The 25328-nt window shown below is 39.2% G+C and overlaps 1 long non-coding RNA gene across 1 annotated transcript; it reads left to right on the forward strand.

Moving 5' to 3' along the window:
- Positions 1-24: 24 nt before the first annotated feature.
- Positions 25-23415, forward strand: LOC143421103 (uncharacterized). Its single transcript, XR_013100853.1, has 3 exons — positions 25-161; positions 22613-22664; positions 22914-23415. It is a non-coding gene; the product is annotated as an uncharacterized LOC143421103 (long non-coding RNA).
- Positions 23416-25328: the final 1913 nt, after the last annotated feature.

Raw genomic sequence — 25328 nt, forward strand, 5'->3', positions numbered from 1 at the left:
TTTCCTTTCTTTTGTTTGCTCAGGCAAACCTTGGGCGCCGCTCACACAGGATTAACCAATGGGAGAGCTGAACTGCGGAGAAACTCTGCCTTACAGATTAAGCTACGGTCGAATTTTTATGCCCGAGTCTACACACTGGGGCGAATGTAAAGCATTTCAAGGTCAGTGCAGCTTTTTTGAAACTAGAAATTAAAAATCATCAGGAAAATGATTTTGGATTATTAAAGCCTTCTTAATCTTTTTTTTCTTTGTATAAATTGACAGATTTTCTCCACTACTGTGATGAGATATTATCATGCTTAGTAGTGATTACTAATTAAAATAAAGCAAAAAATAAAATATAGCTATTATTCTAATTTGAAAGTCAAAATATGTGGAGAAGAACTTTATTCTAATTATCATATTTGTCCGACTCACCACTAGATGTCCTCAGTTTTCTATGTTGCATTATTCATCCCCTAAGCAGGCTAAAGCTTGACCTTTCACAAGTATAATAATACTATTAATAAATAATGATCTGGAAGGAAATAAGCCTTACATTTACTAACACAGAAATTCAATGTCCTCATGTATTATTGTTTGGCAAGTGTGGCACAATGAGACAAAGCACTAGTCCCACTTAAAACCCAGTTTACACCCTAACACAGCCTCGAAGATATTAAAGTTTTTTGTATTCACTGTTGTGCTGCTCCAGTTTTGCTGTGGGTAATGAGAGTGGTGATTCTAATTCATTTCTGTCCATGATCTAATTAAAGACCTCGTCCCTGCCACCTCATTTTCATAAGCTGTTCCCTTCAATTACATCTGACAAGTGAGCAGAGACACACATTAACCTCCTGCAGGAAGAACTACTGTGCTTTCCTCGTGTCTTTGAAACATTAAAATACAAGAGAGCCATTCAAAGCTAATTCCACCTCTCTCAATCTACCTATTTGCAAAACATATCTGAGGATAAGGCCGCACCCACCACCCCCACAGTCTGATGTAGACTTTCTTTGATGCAAATGACAAGAGAGTGCCATGCAATGTTGTATTTTGCAATGCTTAGTGGTCATGTGTATCACAACATCCAAAGTCACTCTCTATAAATGCAACACTATCAGTGTGTATACCTTTTTCAAACAGCGAGAGAAGCCAAAAGGAAGAAGCTTAAGTTAGAGCGAAACTTGTTGACCTAACTCCCAATAAAATAGACGTATTGAAACATATAGCACTGTTTTTGACACTCAAGGTTATTTGCGCACAGACAGATGAGATATGTTTATTTATGAGAACTGAACTTTAGGTGTAAAATAGGATAAGATTTTCATTGGGAGTGACCAGGATGGGAGAGGATTAGAAATAAGTATATCAGACGAACATGCTCAAACTAAGCAGCTTGGAGACAAACTTAGAGAGGCAAGACTGAGATGGTTTGGACGTGTGCAGAGGAGGGATGGTGGATATATTGGATAAAGGATGTTGAAAATGGAACTGGCAGGCAGGAAGAAAAAAGTAGGATCTCAAAGGAGGTTCATAGGTGTAGCGAAGGAGGACATGCAGAGGGTTGGTGTGACAGAGGAGGAGGCTATAGGGATAGGGTGAGTTGGAGACAGATTATCTGCTGTGGCAACCCCTAAAGGTAGCAACCAAAAGAAGAAGAAGAAAAAGAAGAAGTGATGTAGTTTATTTTAAACTTCATCGGGACAGCTGTTGTCTCCTATTATGTGGTTATGTTGTCTTGTTAGAGCATGAGGTTAGTAGCTATGGTTTGAATTACGCTAACAACAAACACAACAAAGGCAACTTATTGCCAAAACATTTTGTTGGCTAAATATATTCAGGTCTTAAGGAATCATTATGAAGGAAATGTTAGACTTCCTTAGGATCATTTATGCTAACTGTTGGACTATGATCTTGTAATGAGAATTTTACAATTTTCTGATGTTTAAAAACCAGATGATTAACCAGGCAGCTGGGAAAATTCAGCAGTTAAATCCAGGATGAAAGTATGTGTTAATTTCTGCCTTAATTGTATAATTATCTGTAATTGATTACATTAGTTATAAAAAGCACAATTATCTGATTCCATGAAATCATAAATAAAAGACTGCTTGCTTTTTTTGCTGAAGATTATTTGTGTTTCAATTAAGTGACTCAAAAAAATGACTAATATCATCATAATGAAAACAACCATTTCCCTGTTGTGCAAATAAAGTGAATTATCCACGAGAAAAGAATGATGAGAAATATTCCACCAAAGTCAAACATCAGTTTGTTTTGGCAGGTTTCCCCACCACTCCTCTCTGTAAGCTGCATAGCAGCAGGGTCAGATGTCACAAGCTGCTCTACTCTCCCAGACCTCCAGTGGGCAAGAGAGGGCCAACTCCCAGCTCAAGCAGACACAGAAACAGTAGCCCACACCCCTCATGCCAAACACACATTATTTATGAATAAGAGTGGTGCCTTTCCCTGTCCTCTTGTAGTTTTGGAATTTTAAAGACAAATCGATTTAGGATGGGAACACAGATGGCTCTTAAGGCACAATGCAGTTCAAAACCACTCAGAGGAAGAGTGAGCTCTTGGGCAATTAGTGTCATTATGGCTGCTCATGTGGTTGGTGGGCTGGATAAACAGTGGCTGTGGCTTCTAGGGGTTAGGCATGTGGGTAGCATGGATAATAATGATCGGTGCTGTACTGCAGCAGAGCAGCGCATGCACAAAAACACACATAAACACACACAAAACAGCTTTAAATAGATACTGGTCAGAAAGCAAAGGTAAAGAGGAAAAAAGAATGTAAAGGAACTAGAAAAATCAAACCACTTATGATCATAAAACCAAACCAAAACCAAATGTATTCTATTTAAAACAACAATATAAAAACTAAGAAAAGCAGGCACTGTGTGCAGTTCAGAACCTGTTTACTCTTTAAAGAATCACGGGGGACTCAAATCTAGTCCAGAATACAGTGAATGCAAAGCAATAAAAAGCAAAGTTTTGAATCATTAAAATGTATTTTTTATCACAGTTGTTGACTTCTAATTTCCTGTAAGTCAGCAATTCAGGTAACCACTGATAATGTTACAAATGTATTATTTATTTTTATATATACATATATCATATTTGTGTAATATTGTATTTTCGTGTGAACTGGTGTTGTTGTCAGTTTGAGATCTGAGAGGTTAGCACATATATGTACACACACACACACACACACACACACACACACACACACACACACACACACACACACACACACACACACACACACACACAATCATCTACAGTTATAGTGACAACCACATGTGACAAAAAGGATGTGTGGTTGTAAACACACCGAAAGTGACCTGTAATTTCTCTGAGAAATGCAGCTCGTAGACCTTGAGGGGAAACTCACGCTGAGTTTGTTGTCATTATCTTAAACCTATTTAATACACATGTGTGCGGATGCATCTCTATGGGAGTGTAACACCTACCATTCTCTTTGCCAAAACCACAAGTTATTGAGAAAATAAATGTCAGTTAAAGGGCGTTGTCTGTGGCGTCTCTACTGGTCTCTCCTCCTGCTACTTGGAGCACATCTAATTTGATTATGAGCACCAGTGAGGAAAAGCATTGAGAGTGAGAGTTTATTGGATAACATGGGACCAACGATGACAATAGAGAGATGAGAGGGAGTGAAATGGAGAGAAAGAGAAATAGGAATTAAGTGATTTGTGAGAGAGAAAGGGAGAGAGACACTCCAACAGAGGGAACGAGAGACTCTTCCCATGGGGGGATGAGACTGGATCAGTGCCCGGTATGCCACTGCACTGTCGTCTGTGAGCTGCCTTTGTACATGTATGGAGACCAGCATATCTCATGATCCTCGGCTATTATCCCGACCCAACTCCTAGTATGGGGCCTAGTATTCTCTCCTGCCTATTGCTTCTCTTCCTGCTTACTTTCACCACCTGCCTCTCACCCTTTTTCCTTTTTTCTACTCTATCCTTCCTCTCTTCTCAATCCTTATGACCCCCTACTCCTCCTTATTACACTCTTCCTGTCCATCTCTTCACTCTCCTGGCCAATGCACAGCTAAAGCTGGGCCTCTGCCACCTGAAAACAGATGACAGTTTTGTGCTTTTTTCCCCCTGTTACTGCTACAGACCCCCCTCCAGGAGAGGTCCGTCTGCTTAAGACGAGAGGGGGAAATGAGGATTGATTAATTTAAAAAGCACACTCTCCTCTTTTTTCTTCTCTGAGCCCCCCTTTAGCAGAACATGCCTGCCCAACAGAGAGAGATTGAGAGCAAAATCATGGAGGCTCATTCATCAAGTTCTGTATCCCATTATAAATAATGTGTGTAAAGTGCAAACAAGCCTGGGAACTAAGGATTGTGGCCTTTGACCAGCACTGCTATTATGTATGTGCAGTTAAGACTTTTTCAGCGAGGGAACGGTGACAAGATCAATGTGTCAAAGCCAACATGATCCACGGGAGATTCTTGTCTTTAATTTTTCTGTCTTAATTTGAAATGATGTTCAGTATTTCGTATTTTAAGAAAGGGCAAATGTGTATACATCATTAACAATACACCATATAAATGACCAAACAATCATGAATTGTCATTATGTAACATATGTCATTATGTAACAATTCAGTTGTGTAACGTTTTTCTCAAAATACAAAATAATTGATTTTACTTTAATCTCTAACTGTCAAATGGAATTTTGCTTCCTAAAATAATCAATGTGGCAGTCAAATCACCAGTAACATTAAAAAAGTCAGTCTGATAACAGATCATACTCTAGAAGGAGATACGCCCTGATGCCTTGTGACCCTGCACATTAGCACTCCTAAACCACATGTCATGTCAAGTCAGATGCTAGACTGAGCCGAACAAGCAGTCCTTTTATCACTAACTCAGTTATTCAGTTATTTCAACCTCTTCACGCACTGAAGACTGCTCGACTTGCTTACACCACTTAGCTGTGAATATCCGTCACAGTAAAGAGAGGTGCAACTCGCTGCTGATACTTCTGATGCTATCAAGTTCAAAGTTTGACACCATTTACCATTTAAACATGACTTACCTGAGATATGTCCTTGCTAATTCCTATATTAATGAAACATCTTAATATTGTTGTTTTCAGAGGAAGGCATTTTCTAACTGACCAAAGCAAATTTTAAAGTTCTTTGTGTGACCAGTTTATGTCTTTCTGAAGCTACTCATTAGTGCAGCTTTCAGATTTGATGTACAAATATTTGTATGGTGTGTAACTCATAGGGTTAACACTTGAACACCTCTTTCAACATGTTTAGATTTTTTCAGAGTATTTCATAACCGTGCAACGCTCCCAATTCCACATACATTTTAGTTTGCCAACAATAACCCAGTATCAGTCAAATGTCTCTCTCTATTCCTGTCCCATACCTCATGTGGGCATGCCAGTGCCCACAAAGAAGCTACAGTGTTATACAATGAAGTGTTCTATTTCGGTGTCCTTATCAATAGAGGATCTGTCTCTGTCAGTATCTAAGCCCCCTGCTTAGTCTGTGAGAAGTCTTCGTGAAGGAGTGCAAGGACAATGAACGACTTGATAGGAGGACATATCACTTTGGATCACATGTTTAAAAGAATGAAGGAACATGACCCAACCAGAACCAAAGTGGCTGGGTCTATGTGAATTATGACCTGTTTGATAACAAGTTTGGATTCAGCGCTGATGTGCACAGAGCAAAGGTTCATCAATTCTCACCGAGAGACTGTTTTAGATTTAATACTGTAGAAAAGACATGAGCCACATCTTGTTTCTTTATATTTTGGTTCCAGGGAATGAGACTTTCTTCTAATTTTTATAATGGTTTACAACAGTAGTTCTCTGGGCTTTCTTTCAGGATTTCTCTCTGGACATTGGCTGTTTTTTCAAAACATTCCTTTTTCAGATGAATGCTTTGTTTGTTTGTTTGTTTGTTTGTTAAGCAAGTTAACGCTCACCATTTAATTTTTCAAGTATAAAAAGGCACCAAAACAAGGAATGAACCGGGGATGTGTCTACAGATACCAGAAAAATTTGAAAAGAACCAAGTTGAAAAATTGATAGTAAGATTTTGTTACTATCAGCCTATCGGAAAAAGACATTTTCAATTTCAAGAAACAACAAATGCCAAAGATGACACAGTTTGCAAACTGATTCCCATACCTATTAGCTGGACACATGGTATAGCTTACCATGGTTTTCAGTGTGACATTGGAAATATGGGGAAACAGGACAAGTGGAGGACAAAGGAAGGAATGATGGGTCCAAACAGTTATCCACAAGTAATGTTCTTAAGAAATTGGAAAAAAAATCAAGAAAGATCTGACACAAGACTAGAACATTATTACAAATATGAATTATTGGGTTCAATTTGTTAACAACATGTATGAAGGAAGTAAAAAGAGAGGTACAACAATGAATGTCTTCAACCATCTGTAAAACACGGTGGAGGCTGTGTCATGGTTTGGGGCGGCATTTCAGACAGCTGATTTGTGGATTTTGTTAAACTGAATCATGAACACAGAAAAAATACTATCAGATTTTGAGCCACAAAACAATGATATCTGGAAAGTGTTTTCAACACAAAACACTCTACCAATGCTGTAAAAACATGCCCGGTTGGAAAAGAAACATACAATGGAACACTATCAGTCATGTACTGGCCTCTCTGATGTCTGAACCTTTACATTATTGAAGCAGTGTGGGATCATCCTGACAGAGAAAAGAATAAAAGACAGCCAACATATAAAGCAGAGCTTTGAACGTCCTTCAAGAAGCCCAGAGATCCATTTCTGAAGTCTACCTAAAGAAATGACAATAAAGCTTGACTAAGAGATCTAACGCTGTGCTGAAGAGCAAAGGTGACCATACCAAATATTGACTTTCAAACTCAAAGGTATTTCTGTACTGTATTTCTATATATTTTCCATTTTCCTAGCAGCAAAAAAAAAAAAAAAATAGGAGAGATTCAAAACTTTTGCACAGTACTGTACATGAAGAAAAATCTGAAACAAAACCCCCCAGAACTTATATTACTGACTCTCAGATCCCTCTCTTAGCACATGTGATTCTTTAAAGAGCAAACAGGATCTGAACTGCACACAGTGCCTGCTTATCTTTTGGTCAGTGTTTATCAAAACTCCTCAGTACTCATGCTAAAGTAAGGGTTAAATCTGCAAAGAAGTAATCCACTTAACATTGTTGACTCTAGGGGGTTGTGGTAGCTCAGCAGGTGCTTGTGAGTTTAATTTTGACTCATGGCTTTTGCAGGATACCTCTATCCCTCCAGTTTCCCTCCCTTATCTTCATTGTAGACCACTGAGTGCAGCAGGGCTGCAATGAAGATAATCATTAAGGAAAAATTATTTCTCTCTCACCTCTCTCTCAATCTCCTTCCATCACTCATTGAGTTTGGAATGCACCAGTGCAATCACCCCCACTGAGAATAACACTCATGTTGGGTAATTTTGTCTTACATAAGGGAGAGTATTGCACACAACAAGACATGTAAAAACAACATCAGGCAAAGCTAGAGGGAGAGAATGCAATCCTCAGCTATTTGTAATGGAGAACAGGGGAGGGGCAGCGGGGTGGAAGATGGATGTGATTTCACATTAATTGTGTGGGTTCACACAAGTGCGAGCATGCGTGTTCAAATGTGTATGTGTGCATGGGGTAGGAGGTGTTAGAGGAATTTCTGAGAGCTATGCTGACTTTACAGGCACAGCAGGATCTGAATGTGTGTGTGTTCATGTAGTGAGCAAGGAGGCACGTGTGAGTAGGTGCCTATGATGTGTGTACTAGGGAACATGTGATTTTGTGTGTGTGTGTGTGTGTGTGTGTGTGTGTGTGTGTGTGTGTGTGTGTGTGTGTTTTGTGGGCTGCCACACATGGCTGGGGGAAGAGGGTGGAATCTTCTTAGTGTGATGTTGAATTTGAAGACTGTAGTGCAAGAAACAGGATAGCAAGAGTTCCAGAAGTCAGCTGTAGAGTAACAATGTTTTTGTTTCTATGAAAAAACAAATACAAGCCAAACAAGTGTAAGCACTACTGTAAAAATTTCTATTTAGTTCTATTGGTTTTTTTGTAGTTTTTCTCTTTATTCTCTTTATTTTCTTGTCATGCAGGCTTCACATAATATTAGCAAGGTCCCCTGGTTGGCACTATCAGCACCCTTGATCTAAACAAAACTCGTGCCAAATGGGGCATAAATTGTTTGAGGTTGAAATAAAGTTCATTTCTGAAGTTGAAGTAATTAAAATGTAACCAATTAATAGTGGGAGCCACAATCCAGTGTACTTCTCGTGCCCCTGCTGGGTGCTGGACACTAAGGTACTGTTTGATGAAGACAAAAAAAGAGTAGAGGGGGAAGGCATATTCACAGTCAGTGAGAGGGAAGGACAGCTAGAAGCCTGAAGGTGAGAGTAGAGACTTTGAATGTAGGGACTATGAATGGTAAAGGACCAGAGAGAAGGTTTAAGGATATAGTGAAGGAAGACATGCAGAGTTTGTGTGACAGCAGGGGTAGTGTGAGACTGAGGCAGACAATCTGCTATAGGGAGACGTAAACGGAGTAGCCAGAAGAAGAAGAGGTATTTATAAAAGGATCTTTTTTCATCTCTTCAAAAGTCACATGAAGTAACATTCAAGATATAATTTGAAGATCATACTGAAATTTTGTAATAGGAACAAAGAGTGTAGACGAACACTAACCAGTGGATCAATTTAGAATACCATGGATCGCTTTTATGCAGCTGAAAAGGTTTAGTTCATCCGTTGTGCAAGTTCACTGGCCTCTGGTAACTGAAGCTAATGTATGGAAGTGACATTTTACATGGCTAATCAAAAACCAGATAGTGTTTCATCATGAGGTCAGGTCAGCTAATCTTCAAGACTTGAAAGCATTAGCTGTTTCTTTCAGCCGAATAAAGAGTTTGAGTTCCATTGCCACATCGTGGTTAAAGAAAAGCTAAAAAGAGAATGGCACAGAAAAATATGAAAAAAGGTGAACTAATGACCGTTTCAAATTAAAATGAGTTATTTAAAAAGGTTGCAATAGGATATGTTTGATTAATGTTATTAGATATGGGCAAAGTCATGTTACAGGTGGGCTTATAAAAACAAATTATCTGAACTGTAGGCTGGACATGCCTGCCTGCTGAGACGCCAGATCTAATGGCAATGAGACAAGGAGCACAATGTGAGAATATAAAACTCTAACTTGAATTTTAATAGGACACTCTCACTTATCCACCCACATTAAATTAACATGATTCAGCTTGAAAACAGAGGTGATAGCCCTTTAAATGTCAGATGGGTAAGATGTGATTTTTAGAGTTAGGTTTGTAACTTTTTGGACAATGACACATTTTTATATTTCAGAGAGACAAGCAGAGTTTAGTGGATTGGACACAAAGTTGGTTGAGATGATTAAACAATGGAAGTGCCAGGCAGAAGGAAAAGAAAAAGATCACAGAGAAGTAGGGAAGGAGGACATGCAGAGGGTTGGTGTGACAGAAGGGGATCCTCAGGATAGGGTGAGATGTAGGCAAATGATCCGCTGTGGGGAATCCTTTAGTGAGCAGCCAAAAGAAGTCAGGAAGGAGTGCAGAAAGGTGAAGACGTCCATGTAGGTACAGTCAGAAAACACAAGTAGATCTAAGTCACTAGTGTTTACTGACGATATTATGACTGCAGATATGAGTAAGAGGAAGAACTCTGAAGTGTATGGGACTGAAAAGCAAATGTTGAAAAAAAGTTCAGAGAAGGTTAATAATGACCCAAAGAATACTGCTAAAGCAACCCACTACTTTCTTAAACCAAAGAAATAGGATATTCTTCAGTAGCCAAGTCTGCCACTTGATCTCAGCCCAGTAGAGCATGCTTTAGAGTTATTCTGGACAAAACTCACTTCAGAAACACTCACAAACAGGCAGCAGCTGAAGGTGGCTTCAGTAAAGGCCTGGTAGAGCATCTCAAGGAAAAACGGTATTTTCTAACATCTATGGATATTCACTGAAAACAATCTTCATATTTAAAATTAAGATAGTTTGTTCAATTATTTTGGGCTGTAGCTTGTTTATTTACTAGACTCAGATATTTCTGTGGTCAACTTAGGGTCATCAAGCAGGATCACAGAAAAACAAACATCTGTGTCCAGGATGACCTAGATTCTTCTTGACCCAGTAAACAAACTGTTGACACACTTTCACATTTGGATACCTCTGACTCTGGTCTGACAGATATTTTATTTTTCTGCCAACCAAAAAAATGGCTTTTATTGATTCTAAATAGCTCTGTTTAACCCAACTACAGTACACATTCAGTCATCCCTGCAAGTCAACCCAGTGAAATTAGCCTGTTTCTGCTAACGCTTGGTGCTCTTCTGCATCTAAGGCTGAGTTTACTTTTTCAACTTCTGATTCTCAAAAATACCCCTTTCAGCTTAACCTCCTTGATTTCAAAGAGCAGTTTCATTTGGGATCACATTTATCTATCTGGGAATTGAGTAATATTTCAAGCCAAGCATAACCTGTCAGCTCCCCCTTTAAATCTAACTGGCTGTCTCATGAGATGATTGCGACAAAGTTTCAGTCCTGCTCCCTGAGAAATTATGAAAGCCAATTACAATTGATCATGTCACTTTGCAGCTCCTCTCTCGTGCTCTCACTCTCCCGCTTTTTCTTTTTTATCCATCTATCACTCAACTGGCCTTTCTCACCCAGTGTTTCATTCTCTCTACAAACCAGAGATAGATCAAAATGTCCAGCCCAGCATGTATAATCCACAACACTGACCTGAATTCCCCTTTTTTTCCCTTTGCTTTCTCTGCTCCACTGTTCCCCTGTCACTGCCGCCCCACCCCCCAGCTCTCTCTCCCTCTCTTCTCGCTCTCTTCAGCTGTCCTTCTCCTCAAAGTGAACTCAGCACATAAGGTGGTTTTGTTACTTTTTCCCCGACTGCTTTGTATGTAATCACCATATTCACAGCTCGTCACCTGTTTATCAGGATCTCACTTTGTGAAAACACTTGTACGCAGGATGGGTGTTTCCAAGGTTACCGCAGAGGCACTAAATAACTGTGACAGCTGTAGCTGGGGACTCTAGTCAAGCGAAACGATATTGCCATAGATACATAGTACTAGTAAACAAAGACATTTAATCCCCATACTCTTAAAAACAAACAGAGTCATGATTTCAAACAGGCATAAACACTATGCTGATTTCATAAAACAGTAGAAGCTTATGTCATGTGTGAGCAGTGTAACAGGAGGTTGGATATTAGATAGCCAAAATAAACGGCACTGAGGCAGGGTTTTTGAAATGCCAGCCAGTAGTAGTCTATGCCATCTCTTTAGGAAGAGACCCAAAACATAGTCACAGCTAACAGTGGTACAAATCTGTGATTATTTTACATCCACTTTACTGAGAGGTTAGAGGCAGTGGAGAATGCCTGGATTGTAATCTCCACAGTAGTGTGTCTGTGGCCATCTGTGCCGCAGTGTTAGTGTGCGCGTCTAGAGGTCCGTGTGACGTCTGTTCTGTGCCCATGCGGTTGGTACTGCATTCATCTTTCAGTCACCCAAAAGCAGATGTCACTGGGACGATGGGGAGCGGCAGATTGCCGTGGCGACCGACCGATGGCAGGTTGAAGGTGTCTCCGCCCTGCGGTGCCCAGCAGATGGAAGCTGAGGTCATTATCTGCTGTTCTGTTCATCTCCTTACCCCCCATACTCCCGTGCCCCCCCCCCCCCCCCCCCCCCTCTCTCTCTCTCTTACTGCGTCAGCGTACTGCAAAGATGCATCGGATCAGATACTGTTTGATAGGTATTAAATGTAAACATATTATCAAGTGCTTTACAGCTCTAAAACACATTCTGCAACTTAAGCTGTTTGGACTGCTAATAATTCAAGCTCATTATCACAGTCTTCTCTAAGGACTGTGAAAAACATTTCTTTATACACACAGTCCTGACCTCACAACTGTGATGACGCTGAGGGAAAATATTAATTGCAGATCCACTGCAATAGGAATAAGTATTCTTTGCTCCAATTGCCAAGCTACCATATTTCTTCATTAACAGAAAACTAAAGAAAAAAACTATGCTACGTGGCCATTCAGAACAAATAATCCAAGTCAACAGCCACAGGCGGAAAGTAGGGCAGCCTGGAAAGAAGCACTGCCACAGCAGGCAGGAATTCCTAGTTTATTATGCTGCTAGATTCCTTCTATAATAAGCTGTGCAAGCATAGAGGACAAGGATAAATCCACGTTTACATGCATCGTGTCATGTCCTTTTTGTGTGTCGTGCATCAGGCAGCTGTCAATAACAGAAGGGTTTCCCTGACCACAGCAGCACAGAATGGCCCAAGCTAGGAGTGTCAGCAATTATGCCTCGAACTGCCCCAGGCTACAGTATATTGAGCAAATTTCACTTCCTGTATGTCTGCTGCTTTTGCCACTCAGCAGCTCTGTGCTGTTGGTTTTCTCTCTTTCTAATACGAGACAGACGTGCTCCAGATGTGTGATGTGCATTATTCAGGCCACGGTGTATTTTGTTTGTGTAAATGCAATATGTTTGAAGCTCTGGCGCATGTTCAAAAGTACCAAGTTGTTTTTATTTGCTCTTTCGGTTAAAGCAGTGTTGCAAATCTATTTAAACGCATGCACAGCTTCTTCTGCAAGTGAGTGAGTTGGAAGTGTTGGGCACTTTGCAGCCTGTGCACATGCACACATGTGGCACACAGACGTAATAACCACCTAACTGGGGCGTTGCTGTTCGGCTGTCAGCTTCATTTTATAGAGTTGCTGAAATGATTAAAGTTTAGGCTTCTGTTAGATGGTTTTCATGCACTTTTTTATTGTACAGTGTCATGAAAAAGTCCTTGCCGCTTTCCAGATTTCTTTTTGTTTTTTGTTTTTTCAGATTTCTCACGCTTCAGTGGTTCAGATCATCAAATATATCCTAATACTAGATAACCCAATTAACCGGATATAACACAACTAAATACAAAATTTGTTTTCAAATGATGATTCCGTTTATTGAGGGAGAAAAAGTAATTGCCCCTCATACTTACTCATGAGTTAACAGAGATTAACAACATTTCATTAGCCACACCTAGGCAACATTAATGCCAGAGCTGTTGAATCACTTAAATAGAACCTGTCTGACAAAGTGAAGTAGGCTAAAAGATCTCAAAAAGCAACACATAATGCCACAATGTAAAGAAACTCAAAAACACATTCATCAAAATCACTGACATCAATCAGTCTGGAAAGGGGTACAAGCCATTTCTAAGGCTTTGGGCAATACATGAGCCACAATGAGAGCGAATATTCACAAATGGAGAACACTTAGGACAGTGTTGAACCTTCCCAGGAGTGGACTGCCTACTCAAATTACTTCATCAGTGCACTGACGACTCAAGCCTCAGTTAAGGTCAGAGTTTATAATTCAACAATAAGAAAGAACTACCAAAACAAAATACCAACAAGAAGAGAATTTCAAGGTGAAAACCACTGCTGACCAAAATGTGTGATGGTCAGGATCTGGACGACTTGCCATAATTGACAGGAACATGAATTCTGCTCCTTACCTGTTGGTCTGACCATCAGTTTGTGCCCTGAAGCAAACTGGGTTATGCAGGAATGATCTGAACCACACCAGCAAGTCCACCTGTGAATGGCTCAAAAAGCGAACAAATAAGAAAAAAAGAATGTTGTGGAGTAGCCTAGTCAAAGTCAGGACAAATCGCAGTGAGATTCGCTTGCATGATTTTAAATAAGCTGTCCGTGCTGGAATACTCTACCGTGTGGCTAAATTAAAACAATTTTGCAAAGAAGAGTGGTCCAAATCTCCTCCACAGCGTTGTGAAAGACTCACTGCCAGTTATCGCAAATGGTTGATTGCAGTTCTTGCTGCCAAGGGTGACACAACCAGTTATTAGATTTAAGCAGAAATTGTTTTTTCACATAAGGAAAGATTTGGTTTGGGTTGCTTTTTTCTCTTAATAAGTGAAATCAGCATTTAAAAACTATATTTTGTATTTGCTCAGGTTATCTTTGTCTAATGTTAAAATTTATTTAGAGGATCTGAAACATTTAACTCTGACAAATATCTAAAAAGTATATTTTCTCTTTATTTTTTATTTAAATTCATTGTTTACAAACTAATTAAATATATGGTGATTTGTTAATTTTAGCTTTTTGGAAGCTTACTAATATCCATCCATCCATCCATCTTCATCCGCTTTATCCGGGGCCAGGTCACGGGGGCAGCAGCCTAAGCAAAGAGGCCCAGACCTCCCTCTCCCCAGCCACCTCCTCCAGCTTATCCTTACTAATATTTTTTTACTTCTTTGGTTTACATTTGTTGTAATTTTGATGTTAAGAAGGACATTTATTGATTTTTATATCCACCCATTTTTAGCCTCTCAGTTTACAAAATACGACAATACCAAACAATTTCAGTCCTATGGTCATAAAAATATTACTTGGTCCTCTTGCATATAAAGCAATAATAATAATAATAATAATAATAATAATAGTAATTAAAATGCAAGTAAAATATATAAAATCAAAGTTTTTTTATTCAAATAATTCAAAATATGCTTGGTATAAACTGAATGCATACAAATCAAGTACATTTTATTTGACTAGACTCCATTAAAATGAACGTTTCACCTTGCACTTATCTAACGAAATCTGGTGGAAACTGTAATTGCTTAAAGTCAGCACTTTGAGAATAAATATTTTTTGATTGTACACTTTGTTTCTCAGAAAAAGCTGAAGCGTTTGGATCTTGTGTAATATTTAGCGTGATTGCTGCAGGGCATTTCTTCACCTTTCTTCTAGGAAATTGATGGGTGGAGCTAAACTGGTTAGGGATGGACCACACCTGAGCAGGTTAAGCACAAAAGACTATAAAGTGGATAGATCCAATGACATGCAATAAAATGCTGCCAACAGTGAACTGTCCACATATGTGTTACATACAAACTCCAGAACCTCAGCTTAAATCAAGTTCTCTATTGTTGTTGTGGTTGTTGTGCATACTTTTAGCTAAATATAAAAACCAACAGCAATCTCATGTTGCAAACTGGCTTTAATGTGACTGGAAACGTTTCTTTTCTCCATTACTACTACTTGTCAGTCTTCTCAGGGGATAAACAAAGTGTCATAGTCAGGTTTATTCATTGCACCAACTATATTGTCCCACTGGGTTTTTACAGAGTTTACATGTTGCATGCTCACACAGTGTATCCCTGTATCAGGGGTGAATAACTCTCTTAAGGGTGTTTGGTGTCCAGATCATTACCATAATTCCTGACTCTGAGGCACGCTTCAGTCTGTGGTAAGAACACAGACTGAAGATAGAACATCTCCCCCTCTACCCCTCCAGTGGCACATCTCAGGGAACCATTTTTGGCCCCTGTAGCATTTTAGTGAGTAATCATGGGGCTTTGGAGCTCTCAGTCCTCCATTTACATGTCAAAACCTCCCCAGGCCCTGGATGTAAAGGACCCAATTTAGAATGACAAAGCTCTGCCAGAGACAGCTGATCCACAAAGGAAGCCTGGTTAAGTTCTTCCTCCCAGTCACCAGCTGCTCCACTGACCCATAGTACCTCTATTCAGCAAAGAGACAGGGGAATGCTGCCACGCGCACTCACATTTAGCTATTGAATAAAAGAGAATGGTGCTTTATTGTTATAAATCACCAAGTTTGCCAAAATTGATCCAGTGTCTGTTCGGAATACTGTGATCCTATCATTCATGTCAACATAACTCTTTCTTTTGTTTTACAGCTTCATTCAAAATCCTCCCCACTATAAAACATCACAACCAGAGATTGTTAAAATCTGCCTCGCCTTTTTGTATTTTTTTAATTCAGACCTCAAACCATAATTTCATTGCAAAAAGAGGTCAGACAAATAAGCTGCATCTGAGGTGACATAACTGATTACTGGTGATTTCAGCACATACTGTCTTTTTCTGTTGACCACTGTTGACCACAATTTTAAGTGATTTTCCTACATGTAAATTTTCCATGTTATTTTGTTACAAAAGTACAATGGAAAATATAAGATTTAATAGAATGGAATGGCCAATATACATTCAGTTTATACTAAACACTTAGAAAAAGATTAATTATTTGAATAAATAAACCTTTCTTTTATATATTTCATTTCATATTTCAGCTGTTATTTACTCAAAATGATTGCTTCATGATTCTTGAGGTTTTGAGTGTGTTCTATAAATTGCCATACGGGTTGTCTTTAATAATAGGAAAAGCTGTAAAACTTTTAAAAGTACAATTAAGTCTAACATTTATGCCCTCCGTCACATTTTCCCAAGTTGTCCAGTGGGCCAGATTCTGGCCCCAGGGCCTTATCTTTGACACCCCTGGTTGAGAACAACAAGTGAACAGAACTGTGTGACTTGTTTATTTATTTATTTTTAACACAGTGTGCATGGCATGTGTCAGAAAGAGCTCTGCTCTATTTGTGTTTATATCTGACACAAAGTCATCTACAGATCTGTCACCTCCCTCCCGTAACTGTGCACTGGAACGGCAGGATACTCGTAGGTCACACCCAGAGTGCTTTTCTTGGAACTGTGTCATCAACCAAATGGAAACACATTGCTCCTTTCACCCATACTCCCACTTTTACCCTCATGCACCTGACCTCCAAGGGTAAAAAAAAAAAAAGAAAAAAGAAAAAGTAAAACACAGGGCAGGACTGAGTTGGTAAGAGAGTAATAACAGGAAGAGACAACTGCAGGATCAGGCCCAGATGTTAAGGTATGGCCAGCTCCTGTTGATCCGAGGAAGGGATTACATAAGTAGATTTAAACCAGTGAAAAGGGGGACATGTTTCATTAGCGTCACTTGTGCCAGATCTATATTTGGAGCATGAGCCCACAGAAACAGGCATGCAGGGACAAAAATAGCCTTTAATAGCCCAGTTTGGGAGCTTTATTCCATTCCCCTCTCCTGCAACAAGGATGGTGACAGAAGGAGAACACTGTGTAAGAAGTGGCTCGCTTCACCCACTCATGGTTCTCCCTCAGGCAGAGTAGGAAGGAGGCAAGTGTGGGAAAAAGGAGAGAGGTGGAGGAGTGGGGGGGTGGAAGTGGACAAGATGTGCTCAATTACCTCGGTACGTTGTGCTTTGTTTGAAAAGCCATTTACGAAATACTACAAAAAAGCTGATTACCTCCATATAGTCACATGAATTACCTTTCCACTAAATGCTAATGGATGATACTGAAACAAATGAAGACTTTTTTCTATTTAAATTTCCTCCTTTATCAAAGCTACGCCCAGCTCTGTTTATACCTAAGGAACAACAAAAACAACTAACTTCTTCAGTCTAATATTATTTTACAGAGTCCTGTACAATACAGGTTCTTTACTATTATATTCCAAGAATAAAGTTTCTTGCTACATGTTAGTGCATGTCCAGACTTAAATACAACAAAAGGTTTTGTCATACCTGAGAGTCTGTAAGTACTGTTGGAAAGAAGGATAGACAGTCAGTGTAGCTACAGATGTGAGGAGAGCAGCGAGGGAGTTGCTAGAAACCCTATCTCCTCATATTGGGTGCCTGTTGCCCCCAGAGAGTAACCAAGAAACAAGAAGCCCAGCTGTCCTTAACAATAGACCTACCCCTCACCACCCACATCTCAAAAGGCCTCATTCAGTCCCTGGGCTCTCCAGACGCTGTTTCCAGGTACACTAGCCACAACATGCTTGCTTTCAAAGCAGATGTCTGTCTCCGTCTGCGGTACTTTTGTGTGTTTATGGCATATGTGCAGGACTTCATGTTGTAGCCATCTGTATAGGTTTTTTTGTTTGTTTTTTTAAATTTACAGAGTCAAATCAGAAATATTCAAAAGTGAACGTGATGTGTCAGCAAGTATTTTTCCTACAGGTGGTGAGTTCTTCACACCCAAAAGATTTTCTCTGGTGGAAAATCACTTGAGCTGGCTTTTAGATGGATCCCCTTGACTATTAGACGCTTCCCAGGGACTTGGGCTTCATATTAGCTTCAGGCAGACTACCTAAAGAAATAAATGCATTTGTTTTTGTATTCACTCTTACTTAACCTGCCTCACCTACCACATCTGCACCACCCAAAATTTCCATAATGTGTTTATCTTAAGACTCCATGGAATCCCAGAATCATATTCCAAATAAAATATATGTCCACTCGGTTGTAAAACCCTACGTTTATTTCCCAGTGGTGTGTTGGCCATGTCTCCTGATACATTTATAGAGAGCTGCTGAGGGTTCATGCCTTTGTCATTGCACTGGCAAATAATTCTAAGGGCAATTGGTGTAATTGCGAGGTGTGGCCAGACACATGTGATATCACTGCTTTGCTGGACTGAACAACCAGCCATTTTTTGTTTACTTGCCAAGATGCTCAATGGACTGAGCAGCTGATCAGGCTAGTCACTAAAATGTAGTGCAAAAAGTCAGAGCCAGGTGAATTTTTTGTTACAATGATTCAGAGATGTTTTCTTTTTTTTAAAAATGTGGTTGATGATTGAATCTTGAAAGTAAGCATTGTTTTTAGACATGGAATAAGTTAAGATTCACAAAAGATGAATCTTAACTCCACATGGCCTTATGCTGCCTGCTAGCTCCTTTCTCAGCTAGAAGGGAGTTTAGCTCTGTGTTACTGGTGTTGCGCTACGTTTCAGTCATTGCTGGGAAAAATTGTCATTGTACGTCAAAAGTGTCAAAAGGGCTGACATAGTTTGCAGTTAAATCTGCCACTTAATAATGAATGGCTGTGATTGGGTCGCGGCTTTCAAACCATCACTCCTTAGACTGCTGTGATTGATAGGTGTGCTGACTGCATTCATTCTGATTTGGATTGTTAAACATTAACAAAAATGTTACTAGCACCAATCGAGAAAGATTGCTGTTGGAATGAGATTAGCACGTCATTTTGTGTATTTAAAAAAGGAAATAGGTGCTATGTGAGGTATGATAAATAAACCAGCAACAGCTTTGTATTTATTCTCCTCTCAAGCATTTTTAATACACAGGAAGTACTGAAGCGTGTTTGAGGCCATTTAAGCAAAATCATCTGCATTATCTCCAGTACAGACTTCAGCCTTTTTCTCAAATGGGGGAAGGGAACAGTTACTAAATCCACTTATTCAGAGCCCTGCTCCACCCATCCCAATCCAGAAAAACTTAATGTGTTCTATCAAGTCACACTTGTGTCTGTTTTGTAGGTGCAATCATCGCCTGCTTTAAACCAAATTACATCTTACACAGGCGTGTCTAAAAGTTAATTCAGTGACAAGTACGTGTGACAAATTACCTGACACTGTTTATATTGGGAGGATGTCAACTCCACTTCATGGTGTGAAAAATGCTAATAATTCTGCAAATTCTTCACGATCGCATCTGCTCTCTATATTCAAGAAGAGTGTCTCTCACGATCACCCCTTCAGCTGTCACTTTATATTGAGTCCCAGCTCTTCACTGCTGACGTGAATGATGTGTTACTGAGAAGTGTGCTCACGAGTGCGTGGCGTTTGCGGAAATGCATTTGGGAGACATGCGTGAGTCTAAAAGAGGACAACGCTGTGTGTGTGATGGTGTTTTGCGTAGGTGACAGTCTCATGGGTATTCCCAGAGAGCAAAGTCTCTATTCCATGCAGCACAAACACAAACAGCTCTTTAAAGAGGAGAGCACCAGTCAGTCAGTCCCAGGGCTTAAAAGAGAAGGCTTCCCCTCCCCCATCACTAAGATGAGCCTTACACACACACACATGGACAACACGTACACTTAAAGGCGTACAGGAGAAGGCTTTCTCACAGACATGCACAAGGCAGGCGTATTTCTTCTTCACACACTTTGCTGTCCTCAGTGCCCTCCCTGTGTTTATTTATGATGACCCCAGCACTGATACCATCTCATTCTCTCTCAATTACATCAGCCAACTCCCTATCCTCCTTAGCAGAAACTGTTTTCTTCTTTCCCTACGTTTCTGTTTTTCCCTGTCTCCTTCAGCTGGTTTTTAAGGTACCTTTTCTTTAGAAAATCATTAAATAAATAAACAAACAAGAGTGAAAATGTTGTTTCTAGCCAATTGATAGTTTACAACCCAACAGCATTTGTTAATTTATGCCAAATACACAAGAGGCACAAAAACATGTTCCATGGGGAATGAGTGGCTGTTGCATTGAGTTGCATCACTACTCCTGGTAAAAAATAAATAAATAAATAAATAAGCCATACTGGTCACACATTAAGCATAGCATGATGTAATTTGACACATCAGACAAATGCAACAGTGCTTGTAAGATTTAATTTATCACTTGTACTCTTTTGTTCATGGTTATGTGCAGCTCCTGTAATTACCCCTTTCCTCTTTCCCAGTTTCACAAATGATTTCTAAAGGCAGGGAAAATCCCAATTATTCCTTACCTGCTCAGGTATATCATTCTCTGTGGCAGGAGAGCCATAACATAGGCGATTAGGATCCTACTGTAGCATAGAACACTTTTACAGAATTGATTTTTCTTTCCCCATAGCAGCAAATTTTTTTTTTTCATCCTAACATTGCCCTTTTAAGTCAGATTTACAAGTCACAGGTGTCTCTGTGTTTCAAACAATATCAAACCTTGCAAAGTGTTCTATTATCAACCCTTCTGTGTAGTGTTTCATCACAATTCCAGGGTGAAATATCAGAGAAATAAAGCTTGATGATCCAGATTGTTACATCCCTGCAGCCTTTTATCATAATTCTCTTGATATTTTCCTTGCTCTCTGGTCAAGTCCCTGTATTGTGCACCACTGCACAGCACCATACTTAATCAACTGCCTTTTGAAACTAACCTCTGAAGCATCATCTGTAAATGCATCATACTAAAATTAACTGTGATGATTAAAGCTGCTGTGGGTTGTGCTCAAAAGTGCTTTACTGATTTGCAGTGTTTCTGATGCATAAATGATTAGTCCACTGCTTGCTGAGTGGGGTATTTTGGCAAATTGGCTCAGACTGCACATAATAACTAAGCTGGAGTTACTATGTACAAAGAAAGTGTGCATGTTTTTTTGTGTGTGTGTGTGTGTGTGGGGGGGGGGGGGTTTGGCCTTTTTCCTCTGAGTTTTTTTTTTTCTATTTCCTGAATTTGTTGCAATCTGTGTTTATCTGTTACAAATTATGAACACAAGCACAGCAGAGAAAAATTGAAAGTATGCTATCGAACTTCTGTAGTGTAGTGACCATCCACTTCCTGCGACACACAATAACAGGAAGTGGTTAACAAGGTCCCAGACAGCCATCCCCATTACTGAAAACGCACACAGTTCCTTCCACAACAGCATATCGTTTTCAGCCTCGGTGTCACAGAGCAAAGGGCCACAAATACAGGATTTTTTTTTTTTACTCAAAAAAAAAAGAAAAAAAAAGCAGGATACAAACTGTGAACAGCAGGAAAAGGTGAGGTCTCAGTTTGAGCGTTTCGCATGTGACCGAGCTCTGTACAAACACATGTAAGGGTGTGTCTGTATGATTTAGTTCACTAGAGGGTGGTTTGCTTAAAACACATTTTCTTATTAAGCCTAGAAAGAAAGTAAACCTGAGGCAGATGGGATTGGCAATAAGGTTTAGGGAAGGGCAGGCATCTTTAAAAATACTTAATAAGTGACTAAATAAACTGCCTGTCTATCCCTGTGAATCGTGGCTAGATTTAAACAATTAGATGAATGAACCAGTATCAGTAGAGCCAGCTGGGAAATCAAACCTTTGCTGAATTTATTATCATTTTGGCAGAAGAGCAAAAGACATCTTATCCATTAAAAACATAAAAACTCAGTGCCATGCTTTTCTTTCTTTAAATGAAAAATACTCACCAGTTCAGACAATAATTGTTAATAATCTTACTATAGTGATTGTAACATATGTATGCATACATGCCTATATGTAACATATGTATGCATACATGTCTATATGTAACATATGTATGCATACATGCCTATATGTAACATATGTATGCATACATGTCTATATGTAACATATGTATGCATACATGTCTATATGTAACATATGTATGCATACATGTCTATATGTAACATATGTATGCATACATGCCTATATGTAACATATGTATGCATACATGCCTATATGTAACATATGTATGCATACATGTCTATATGTAACATATGTATGCATACATGTCTATATGTAACATATGTATGCATACATGCCTATATGTGCCCTATCTCCTCCTTGATGGCTTGGGCCAATCTCTACAAAACCTTGAATGAACATCATCACACATACAGTGATTATTAACATCTTTATCATAAAAAAATCTTGTAAATAAATTTTTTTTGGATACTTTTTTTTATATTATATCATCTTGTCCCATTTGAATGCAATGTAATGTTCTTTTCTTGTTTTGGTTACATGTGTCACACTCAGTGTATGTTAACCATACATAACTTGATGGTCACTAAAATTTTAATCCCTAATGGAATTTCGTTCAAGTCACCACTAAATATGAAATGAATAATTTGAAACGGTGCATCAAGCCTGGTTTTTGCTAGTATTTCTTTGCCTCTGCCTCTTTAGGAGCTGCCAATCATAGATCAGCTGCCACTACCAAAAGGGAAAGTGTGACAAAGTGGGTGAGAACACCATTTGTCCATATTCTTAGTTAACATTCTTGTTTTGATTCAGCCATATCTCATATGTATTCTGTAGCAGGCAAACATGTACTATCCCGGGTTTGTTTATGTTTTGCACTTTCACAGACTATGTAATGTAACATCTTGATTTAAATCAATTCTGAAAAGTTTGTTAAGTTAACATGTTATTTATTTCAACTGTTAATTTGTCTAGTTTGAACTCACATTACCTACCTGTGTTCCAGGATCAAAAGGAGGAAATAGAGCTTCACTTCCTGTATTTATAGTTTCCTGGTTAGTCTGAGGTCACCAGGTGAAGAAGGGGGAGAATCCTTGTAATTTAATAAAGTTGATTTTAGAGTGTGTTTGTAGAGAAATGGATTTAGTGTTGTGATATGTATTGACTACACCTTAGAGTTTTTATTGCTATTAAAGAGTAGCAGTATAGGATTGAGTAAGGAAATGTTTGTCTTACCTACGGAATGGAAAAGTCCAGTGCTGAGCTTGTTTGGTTAAGTGGACTATTTAAGTAGATGAACGCAGGTGTTTGAGGAGAAAGGACCAGGTCAGTGTAGCTGTGACCTTAATTTCTGTTGATTTAAGTTCAGTTATTTTTATTTCTACTGAGTTAACTATGGAGTTGAGTTTCTTATTTATTTTTGTAAATATTATTTGGTCATAAAAATGGTGAATAAATCACTCGCTACACTGGACAGCATCAGTCTTCTGCCATTCTTTAGCCGCTTAGGTCAAATTCTATCGCAGACAGGCATTTGGACTAGGTACAGTGTGAGCTGGGAGGCAGGTAAAGGTGGGGAAATCTTTGTGTTAACACCTAGAATCCTAAATTGGGTTTCAGTTGTCCTCACACCTAAAATATGCCCATAGCTGTCAGAATAATAGGCGTTTTAGCTATATGCCTATGTAGAACCTATGCAAATATGTATGAAACCCATGATTTTATGGAATCCTCCAAAAAACAGTGTGATGCTAATGATGCTGCACATTGGTTGAACACTGATTGGTTGAAAACTTGGCTAGAACAGGAAAGGGAGAGACAGCTGAGTCAAGCAGAAAAGGCAGAAGCATGAAAAAAATTATAATTTCACTGCCCACTGGTGAAAGTAAACAACTGCAACATGTAGACAGTCAGCAAAGCTGGGTGTGGGCAAATACCCTAGAGGCATCTTTATAGCTTCAGCCCCTGCACATGTATTAGGGTCCACTAGGGTCCCTTTGGCACTATATAAATAAAATTTAATTAATTAAATTGAAAAATTGGGTCCAAGTGACCTAAATTTCATCATCAGACAGTGAGCACCACGGTCCATGCAGATGTCCACATGCCTGCTTATTGTTTTTGACTGTACATCACAACCCATTAACCACATGTGCGCCCCAAGCTTTGGACTTCAAAGGAGTATACCAGGAATAACTGCTCAGCTGTGATGTCTCTAGCTGCCAGTGTCTATATCTGCAACAGAGTATAATCAGGGACTTACAATACAATGCACCAAATACATGTGCACCCTTCAAATGGACTTCAAAGAACTAAAACTGGAATGATTATTCAGCTGTCTTTGTTCATGTCTGCTGTTTGGGAAAACCATGTGGTTCTCTCACAAGTATTTCTTACACACTATGATCTTGCAAATCTTTTGAAAATTCTGCCTGACCAAAAAGTTAAAAAAACAAAACAAAACCCAGATCCAGTTAAAAATAATAACTAATTTTAGCGCTACAATCCAATCCACCTAGTGGATGTTGACAAAGTTCTGGACATCCTGAAAGAAAGGCATTTACATTCTTACAAATAATTTCTGCCAATTGCATTTGGAGGGGGTGCACGAAAATCTCCTGGAGCTGAATAGGGTTGATTGTGTGAATACTAACAGCAGAACTCAGCAAAGACCAGGATTAACATCCCAAGAACAATGTTTCTTTGAAATAATGTTCCCAAGTTTCTAAACATAACAGAAGACTTTGCTGCTATGAGCAAATAAAGTGGAAAAAAACTGAGCATACAGTTAATGAACATTTTGCTGTTATCATGTGTTTGCTACCATTATTTCCAAAAACAAAAAAGACGTGATCGTACAGAAGATATCACCTATCATCTGTGAAAGGTGATATGTTCAAATTTAGTTCAGAAACATTTTAGCATAAGCGAACATCCATAATTGTAAAGCTTATATAAGCCATCTGCATCTACCATCCCTTATTTAGCATTCATATGCACAACTACCAGTAAAGTGATGCTACTTCTTTCTCTCTCTCAGTCTGTAATTAATGTTCTTCGGGGGATGTGTAAATATAGTTGCTCAGTCTTTTAGCCAATTACGCAGAACAAAGACGGTGGATGTCAGCAGAATCCTCAGCGCTCTGGGAGCTCCCAGCACAACCAGGACTGACCTTCAGGCTTTCACTTCTTTGCTGCTCCTTATCAGCACACATTACTTTGTTATTGTCATCCTGGCTCACAGCAGTCTTTCAAGGACAGTTTGGGGTGTGAATCAAACCAGAAACAAACTTTAAAGTTTTTCCAGCATAATTAACTTGCCAAATAAAGTCTGCGACCAATCTTATCAACCCAATGAGAGGATGGTATGTTTTTCTGCTTGTACATGGATTTGATGTGCAGTGAGAGATGATTATTATCT

Source organism: Maylandia zebra, linkage group LG11 (genome assembly GCF_041146795.1).
Source record: "Maylandia zebra isolate NMK-2024a linkage group LG11, Mzebra_GT3a, whole genome shotgun sequence".
Taxonomy (NCBI): domain Eukaryota; kingdom Metazoa; phylum Chordata; class Actinopteri; order Cichliformes; family Cichlidae; genus Maylandia; species Maylandia zebra.